Raw genomic sequence first — 10,291 nt, forward strand, 5'->3', positions numbered from 1 at the left:
ATGTATTGCGTGATAGTTATAAAAAGTTTGAGAAAGTAAGAGTCTGAAAACAATTACTTGGCCAATTCCGGGGTTGTGCATGATTTACATTAGTTGTGTGAGGATGATGGAGCATAGCCAGACTATATGATTTTGTAGGGATAACTTTATTTGGCCTTGTTATTTTGAAAGTTCATGATTACTTTGCTAGTTTGCTTGAAGTATTAATGTTTTCATGTCAATAGCAAACTATTGTTTTGAATCTTACGGATCTGAACATTCATGCCACGTGAAAGAAGTTGCAAAGGACAACTATGCTAGGTAGCATTCCCCATCAAAAATTCATTCTTTATCACTTCCCTACTCGAGGACGAGCAGGAGTTAAGCTTGGGGATGCTTGATACGTCTCCAACGTATCTATAATTTTTTACGGTTCCATGCTATTATCTTGTCAAACTTTGGATGTTTTGTATGCCTTTTATATCTTTTTTGGGACTAACCTATTAACTCAGTGCCAAGTGCCAGTTTCTGTTTTTTCCGTGTTTTTGACCCTTTTTCAGACGGAGTCCAAATGGAATGAAACTTTACGATGATTTGTTTGGACCAAAAGAGACCCGCGAAGCTTTGGAAGAAGGCCAGAAGAGCCACGAGGGAGTCACAAGCCCATGGGGCGCGGCCTACCCCCCAGGTCGCACCGTGCAGGCTTGTGACCTCCTCGTGGGCCCAACTGACGCAATTCCACCTCCATAAATTCCTATAAATTCAGAAACCCCCAGAAAGAAACCTAGATCGGGAGTTCCGCTGCCACAAGCCTCTGTAGCCACCAAAAACCAATCTGGAGCCCGTTCCGGCACCCTGTCGGACGGGGAATCCATCTCCGATGGCCATCTTCATCATCCCGGCGATCTCCATGACAAGGAGGGAGTAGTTCACCCTCGGGGCTGAGGGTATGTACCAGTAGCTATGTGTTTGATCTCTCTCTCTCTCTCTCGTGTTCTTGAGATGTCTTGATCTCGATGTACCATGGGCTGTGCTACTATAGTTGGATCTTATGATGTTCTTCCCCCTCTCCCTTCTTGTAATGAATTGAGTTTCCCCTTTGAAGTTATCTTATCGGATTGAGTCTTTGAGAACACTTGATGTATGTCTTGCACGTGTCTATTTGTTGTGATCAACTTGCGGGTTTGTGACAATTGGGAACCTATGCATATGGGTTGGCACACGTGGATTCATGTGAGTACTCGATGTATGTTTTGGTGATTAACTTGCGGGTTCGTGACATTGCGAACCTATGCATAGGGGTTGGCACACGTTTTGACTCTCCGGTAGAAACTTTGGGGCACTCTTTGAAGTTCTATGTGTTGGTTGAATAGATGATTCTGAGATTGTGTGATGCATATCGTACAATCATGCCCACGGATACTTGAGGTGACAATGGAGTATCTAGGTGACATTAGGGTCTTGGTTGATATGTATCTTAAGGTGTTATTTGACGTCAGTTGTGCTTCCCCGGCAATGGCGCCAGAAAAGTGTTGATCCTGCAATCTCTAGCGTTAGCTAGATGAATGCTTATGACAACGAACCTTCTCCTGCAACGGCACCAGAAGAATGCTGCTAGCACTCCCCGGCAATGAAACTGGAAGAATGTTGTTGATGGCCCACCAGCGCGTGGGTTCGCAACAGTTTTTGAGGGTAGAGTATTCGACCCAATTTGTTGATAAGCCAGTCGGGAGGTGAGAGTATACTCTCGAGTATTAGCAGCTGAATTTGTCGGATTCAACCACACCTGAAAGATTAGTATCTGCGAGCACAGTAGTAACAGCAAAGTAGTATGATAACAACGGTGTCAGAAACGATCTGTTGACGGCAGACTATTCCTAATGATTGTATCAATGGCACCTCCGTTGCCGCGTTGACGGAAGTTGTCAGTTCCCGTCAACCTCCGGTGAACCAACGGTGTAACAGGTAGCAGCAGTGTAACGAGCAATAGCAGTGGCAAGGAATAGCAGTAGTGACAGCAGTAACAAGTAGCAATAGTAGCAAGCGACAGTAGTAGCAGCAGAGCAAGACAAGTAACAGCAGTAGCAACAGTAGTAGCAGCAGAGCAAGACAAGTAACAGCAGTAGCAACAGTAGTAGCAGCATAGCAAGACAAGTAACAGCAGTAGCAACAGTAGGACAAACTCGTAGGCAATGGCTGGGTGATTTCTTTGGATGATATTCATCATGCAACAGCTATAACACGGAGAGATAAGTGGCTAGCTCCTGTTCGTCAATGTGATGTAGGCATGCATTCCGTGTGTCGTCATACGTGCTTAGGGAAAAGAACTTGCATGACCTCTATTGTCCATCCCTCCCGTGGCAGCGGGGTCCAAAAGGAAACTACAGGATATTAAGGTTCTTCTTTTAATAAAGAACCGGACCAACGCATTAGCACTTGGTGAACACATGAACTCCTCAAACTATGGTCATCACCGGGAGTGGTTCCGGTTATTGTCACTCCGGGGTTGCCGGATCATAACACATAGTAGGTAACTACAACTTGCAAGATCGGATCTAAAACACACATATATTGGTGACAACATAATAATTTCAGATCTGAAATCATAGCACTCGGGCCCTAGTGACAAGCATTAAGCATGGCAAAGTAGTAGCAACATCAATCTCACAACATAGTGGATACTAGGGATCAATCCCCATCAAAACTAACTCAATTACATGATAGATCTCATCCTACTCATCACCGCCCAGCGAGCCTACGAATAGGATACTCACAAACGACGAAGAGCTTCATGGAATTGGAGAGGGAAGAAGGTTGATGATGACGATGGCGACGATTTCCCCTCTCCGGAGCCCAAGACGGACTCCAGATCTGCCCTCCAGATGAAGAACAGGTGCTGGCGGCGCCTCCGTATCGAAAACGCGACGAAAACTTCTCTTTCTATTTTTTATGGGACGAAAGGCAACTTATAGAGATGGAGTTGGGGGCGGCAGGTGCCTATGGGCCCCACAAGCCGGCCCACCGCCACCAGGGGGTTGGTGGCAGAGCAGGGGCTTGTGGCCCACTGGCCCACCCCCTGAGGTGGAACTTGGCGCAGATATTTTTAATATTTTCCAAAACTGCTCCCCGTAAATTTTCCGGACGTTTGGAGATCTTTGATTTCTGCACAAAAATAACACCAAGGCAATTCTACTGAAAACAGCATCAGTCCAGGTTAGTTCCATTCAAATCATGCAAATTATAGGCCAAAACAAGGGCAAAAGAGTTTGGAAAAGTAGATACGTTGGAGACGTGTCATTATTCTAGTACGAACTCTTGAATAGATCGATTAGAAAGAATAACTTTATGGTGGTTTCGTACCCGACAATAATCTCTTCATTTGTTCTCCACTATTAGTGACTTTGGAGTGACTCTTTGTTGCATGTTGAGGGCTAGTTATATGATCCAATTATGTTATCATTGTTGAGAGAACTTCACTAGTGAAAGTATGAACCCTAGGCCTTGTTTCCACGCATTGCAATACCGTCCGTGCTCACTTTTACCATTTGTTACCTTGCTGTTTTTGTAATTTCAGATTACAAAAACCTATATCTACCATCCATATTGCACTTGTATCACCATCTCTTCGCCGAACTAGTGCACCTATACAACTTACCATTGTATTGGGTGTGTTGGGGACACAAGAGACTTTTTGTTATTTGGTTGCAGGGTTGCTTGAGAGAGACCATCTTCATCCTACGTCTCCCATGGATTGATAAACCTTAGGTCACCCATTTGAGGGAAAATTACTACTGTCCTACAAACCTCTGCACTTGGAGGCCCAACAACGTCTACAAGGAGAAGGTTGCATAGTAGACATCAAGCATTTTTCTGGTGCCGTTGCCGGGGAGGCTAGGTAAGCAGCACTAACATCCCGTCAATGAAGCATTTTTCTGGCGCCGTTGACGGGGAGGTTAGCGCTTAAAGGTATATCTTCAGATCTTGTAATCGAATCTTTTTGTTTCTTGTTCTTTCGCTAGAAAACTACAAAAAAAATGGAATTGAGGATGTCTCATATGCTCCATCTTTTCAATGTCTTTCGTGAGCATGATGGGAAGGAAAATTGTGCTCACGTGATGAAAGAAGAATTACATAGAATCCTTGGCATAGAATATGTGAATGATGAGCATGATTGCAATGTTGTTAGCACAAATTCTTTGAATACCCATGATGCTAATGATATGCAAAGCCACAAGCTTGGGGATGCTATATTTGATGAAGATGATCTTTTTAGTTCTTCCACTTTGAATGATCAAAATCATTTTGATGAAAGCATGCCCCCTATCTATGATGATTATTGTGAGGATACTTATTCTTTGAAGAAGAGGGATGATAAAACTTGTCGTACTTTCGAAAACCCCTTTGTTAAACCTTGCTTTTTCATTCTGGACACAATTTGTAGTGCTCAAGTCTTTTACGATACTCCCACTACTATTCTTGAGAATAGATTTCCTTATGTGGAGAGTAGTAAAATTCCTATGCTTCTAGATCATGAAAAGAAAGCCTTAGGTGCTGGTTATATTGTTGAATTCATTCATCATGCTACTGAAAATTACTATGAGAGAGGATCATATGCTTCTACTTATTGCAATAGTATCAAGCTTCCTCTCCATGTGTTGAAATTTTTGAAGCTATGCTTGTTTTGCCTTTCTATGCTAGTTGATTCTTGTTCCAATAAGTTGTTTGATCACAAAATCCCTATGCATAGTAAGTGGGTTAGACTTAAATGTGCTAGCCATATGCTCCATGATGCTCTCGTTGTGTTTCAATCCTTAACTTTTATGTGAGCATCATTGAAATCATGCCTAGCTAAGGGCGTTAAACAATAGCGCTTGTTGGGAGGCAACCCAATGAATTTATTTTTGCTTTTTTCTTTCTGTTTTGATTTTTCCACACCATCATAATTCCGTTTTGATTGTTTTTTTGTGTTTCTTTTTGCGTTTGTGCCAAGTAAAGCCTTTATGATAGCTTGGGTGATAGTTGTTTGATCATGCTGGAAAAAGACAGAAACTTTCTGCTCATGAAATATTTTTAATTTCTATCCAGAAAGAGCTGTTGAGTTGATTCTTTTTTGTTCTGATTTATATGAAAATTTCCCTTAATGTCGTAATTTTTCAGTATTTTTGAAGGTGCAGAAGTATGGTGATCATTCAGATCATTACAAATTGTTCTCTTTTTGACAGATTCTGTTTTCAATGTATAGTTTGCTTGTTTTGGTGTTTCCATAGATTATTTTGAGTAATACAAATTGTGGAAATAGTAAGATACAGTAGGCATTGTGTGAAAATAATTATGAGTCTTGTTTTGACAGTACCCAAGTGATTGATTTTCTCGTTATCATACTAACCCATCTCACGAAGTTCCGTTAAGTTTTGTGTTGTGATATTTTCAAGTTTTGGGTAAAGTTTCGATGGACTATGGAACAAGGAGTGGAAAGAGCTAAAGCTTGGGGATGCCCAAGTCATCCCAAGACAAATTCAAGGACACCAAAAAGCCTAAGCTTGGGGATGCCCCGGGAAGGCATCCCCTCTTTCGTCTTCAATCCATTGGTAACATTACTTGGAGCTATATTTTTATTCACCACATGATATGTGTTTTGCTTGGAGCGTCTTGTATCTTAGGAGTCTTTTCTTTTTGTTGTGTCAGAATAATCCTTGCTGCACACCTTTTTGAGAGAGAGAGACATGCACTCCTCATGATTTTGCTAGAATGCTCATTGTGCTTCACTTATATCTTTTGAGCTAGATACTTTTGCTCTTGTGCTTCACTTATATCTTTTAGAGCATGGCGGTGTGTGATTTGGTAGTTGGCTTATGCTATGAAAGTAGTCCCAAATGTGATAAGTACCCAAGGAGGATACAAAAACCTCCATCTTCATGTGCATTGAATAGAAAGAGAAGTTTTAATTCCTCTCAATTAGTTTTGAGACGTGAATTTGGTAATATTAAGAGTTATGTTAGTAGGGTGTTGTGAATCTAGAAATACTTGTGTTGAAGTTAGTGATTCCCATAGCATGCACGTATGGTGAACCGCTATGTTAGGAAGTCGAGGCATAATTGATCTATAGATTTTCATCCTTTGTGTTGAGGTCGGGATCGCGCGATAGTTAACACCTACCAACCCTTCCCCTCGGAGTATGCGTTTAGCACTTTGTTTCGATTACTAATAAAAACTTTCGCAACAAGTATGTGAGTTATTTATGACTAATGTGAGACCATGGTATAGATGCACTTTCACCTTCCACCATTGCTAGCCTCTCTAGTTACGCGCAATTCTCGCCGGTGCACAAACCCACCAAATTCCTTCCTCAAAACAGCAACCATATCTACCTATTATGGCATTTTCATAGCAATTCCGAGATATATTGCCATGCAACTCCCACCGTTCCGTCTCATGACTTGTGCCGTCACTCTCATATTGCCATTGCATGATCGTAAGATAGCTAGCGAGATGTTTTCAACATCATACGCCATGCTAGATCGTTGCACATTCCGGTACACTGCCGGAGGCATTTCCTATGGAGTCATCATCATTGTGATCTTTGAACTGTGAGTAAATAAAAGTGTGATGATCATCATTATTAGAGCATTGTCCCATGTGAGGAAATAAATAAAAGAGGCCAAAGATCCCAAAACCAAAAAAAAGAAAAGAAAAAAAAGAGGCCTAAGAGCCCAAATGGAAAAAAAGAGAAAATGAGAGAAGGGACAATGCTACTATCTTTTTCCACACTTGTGCTTCATAATAAGCACCATGTTCTTCATGATTGAGAGCTTCTTGCTTTGTCACTACTATATGCTAGTGGGAATCTTTATTATATAACTTGGCTTGTATATTCCAATGATGGGCTTCCTCAAAATTGCCCTAGGTCTTCGTGAGCAAGCAAGTTGGATGCACACCCACTAGTTTTCCTTTTGAGCTTTCACATACTTATAGCTCTAGTGCATCTCTTGTATGGCAATCCCTACTCATTCACATTGATATCTATTAATGGGCATCTCCATAGCCTATTGATACGTCGAGTCAATGTGACCATCTCCTCCTTTTTGTCTCACAACCACCACCACACTCTATTCCACCTATAGTGTTATATCCATGGCTCGCGCTCATGTATTGCGTGATAGTTATAAAAAGTTTGAGAAAGTAAGAGTGCGAAAACAATTACTTGGCCAATTTCGGGGTTGTGCATGATTTACATTAGTTGTCTGAGGATGATGGAGCATAGCCAGACTATATGATTTTGTAGGGATAACTTTATTTGGCCTTGTTATTTTGAAAGTTCATGATTACTTTGCTAGTTTGCTTGAAGTATTACTGTTTTCATGTCAATAGCAAACTATTGTTTTGAATCTTACGGATCTGAACATTCATGCCACGTGAAAGAAGTTGCAAAGGACAACTATGCTAGGTAGCATTCCACATCAAAAATTCATTCTTTATCACTTCCCTACTCGAGGACGAGTAGGAGTTAAGCTTGGGGATGCTTGATACGTCTCCAACGTATCTATAATTTTTTATGGTTCCATGCTATTATCTTGTCAAACTTTGGATGTTTTGTATGCCTTTTATATCTTTTTTGGGACTAACCTATTAACTCAGTGCCAAGTGCCAGTTTCTATTTTTTCCGTGTTTTTGACCCTTTTTCAAACGGAGTCCAAATGGAATGAAACTTTACGATGATTTTTTTTGGACCAAAAGAGACCCCCGAAGGTTTGGAAGAAGGCCAGAAGAGACACGAGGGAGTCACAAGCCCATGGGGCGCGGCCTACCCCCCAGGTCGCACCGTGCAGGCTTGTGACGTCCTCGTGGGCCCAACTGACGCAATTCCACCGCCATAAATTCCTATAAATTCAGAAACCCCAAGAAAGAAACCTAGATCGGGAGTTACGCCACCGCAAGCCTCTGTAGCCACCAAAAATCAATCTGGAGCCCGTTCCGGCACCCTACCGGAGTTGAAATCCATCTCCGGTGGCCATCTTCATCATCCCGGCGATCTCCAAGACGAGGAGGGAGTAGTTCATCCTCGGGGCTGAGGGTATGTAACAGTAGCTATGTGTTTGATCTCTCTCTCTCTCTCTCGTGTTCTTGACATGTCTTGATCTCGATGTACCGTGGGCTTTGCTACTATAGTTGGATCTGATGATGTTCTTCCCCCTCTCCCTTCTACTATAGTTGGATCTTGTGATGTTCTTCCCCCTCTCCCTTCTTGTAATGAATTGAGTTTCCCCTTTGAAGTTATCTTATCGGATTGAGTCTTTGAGAACACTTGATGTATGTCTTGCACGTGTCTATCTGTTGTGATCAACTTGCGGGTTTGTGACAATTGGAAACCTATGCATATGGGTTGGCACACGTGGATTCATGTGAGTACTTGATGTATGTTTTGCTGATCAACTTCCGGGTTCGTGACATTGGGAACATATGCATAGGGATTGGCACACATTTTGACTCTCTGGTAGAAACTTTGGGGCACTCTTTGAAGTTCTATGTGTTGGTTGAATAGATGATTCTGAGATTGTGTGATGCATATCCTATAATCATGCCCATGGATACTTGAGGTGACAATGGAGTATCTAGGTGACATTAGGGTCTTGGTTGATATGTATCTTAAGGTGTTATTCTAGTACGAACTCTTGAATAGATCAATCGAAAAGAATAACTTTATGGTGGTTTCATACCCCACAATAATCTCTTCGTTTGTTCTCCGCTATTAGTGACTTTGGAGTGACTCTTTGTTGCATGTTGAGGGCTAGTTATATGATCCAATTATGTTATCATTGTTGAGAGAACTTCACTAGTGAAAGTATGAACCCTAGGCCTTGTTTCCACGCATTGCAATACCGTTCATGCTCACTTTTACCATTTGTTACCTTGCTGTTTTTGTAATTTCAGATTACAAAAACCTATATCTACCATCCATATTGCACTTGTATCTCCATCTCTTCGCCGAACTAGTGCACCTATACAACTTACCATTGTATTGGGTGTGTTGGCGACACAAGACACTTTTTGTTATTTGGTTGCAGGGTTGCTTGAGAGACACCATCTTCATCCTACGCCTCCAACGGATTGATAAACCTTAGGTCACCCACTTGAGGGAAAATTGCCACTGTCCTACAAACCTCTGCACTTGGAGGACCAACAACGTCTACAAGGAAAAGGTTGCGTAGTAGACATCACTCACAAAGCATATTGGTGTTGATGCTTTCTATGTGCGCGCAGGTGTGCACGGTCAGGTTATTGCTCTTCAGTATGTGCCTTCCGAGTTACAGTTGGCGGATTTCCTGACGAAGGCCCAGACTAGAGCACAACATGGCTTTTATCTCTCCAAACTCAGTGTTGTTTATCCACCATGAGTTTGAGGGGGGTGTTAGAGTTATAATATTAGTCATGTACCCTTTTGTATTTATCCCAATATATAAGGGGTTTCCTGCATATAGTCCACCACCTATACATGTATATATACCGGCCTATGGCCTCATGGAATACAAGTTGCTTATTCCTAAAAGATTACAGTGAGTAGGTTCCCAGGCCAGGAACCTCATAGCATAACCAAGAAAGCTTTCGGAAATTCTCAGGTGGGAACTCAAGTAATTACCTAGGATTATCTTCCAACACATGCATGATGTGAGGTGGGGTTCGACATTTAGTTGATCCATTTTTTCACGGTCTTTCTTACAGAGGATAGTCTCGATATATATCGTTAGATATTCTTTGTCAAGCCTTGTAGTTCACTATGCCTAGGGAGCATATTCGGTCGTTATTTTAATATGACAATCCAATGTACGATCGAGCCCGTGCGGACCTCACCATAAAAATATCAAACGGAATACAAGTCATGAATTTCTTTCTAGCTTGTTTTGTAAGCCTTATCCTTTGTTTTGTTGGAGTATGATAATTCGAGTTGCTTTGATGTCAAGTGGTGATCTTATATCTTTCCGAAGGAGTGTTCTCATATTTCTATGGGAGTGCTAATTAATTATTTTTCTCAATCAAGTTGTCTTATCAATTCTTTTCAAACCGGAGTCATCATGTTAATACTTTTCCAACCGGTGTGGTTCTGTTCAAGTAATTCAATCATGTCAATATTTGCGAGATAAATCTCTCATTTCTTTTCGGAGTTCGTCTCATCTGTCCCAAGTTGTCTGTGCTTTTCCCCACCCAAGTTTGTGATGGACTAGATGGAGCACCCCTGCAAGCTTAAATCTTTTGGAAAGCCATGCTCGCGGTTATGTGGAAACTTGGAAACTTTGTTTAACACCCAGTCATAGAAAAC

Source organism: Hordeum vulgare, chromosome 1H (assembly GCF_904849725.1).
Source record: "Hordeum vulgare subsp. vulgare chromosome 1H, MorexV3_pseudomolecules_assembly, whole genome shotgun sequence".
In the NCBI taxonomy this organism is placed as follows: Eukaryota; Viridiplantae; Streptophyta; class Magnoliopsida; order Poales; family Poaceae; genus Hordeum; species Hordeum vulgare.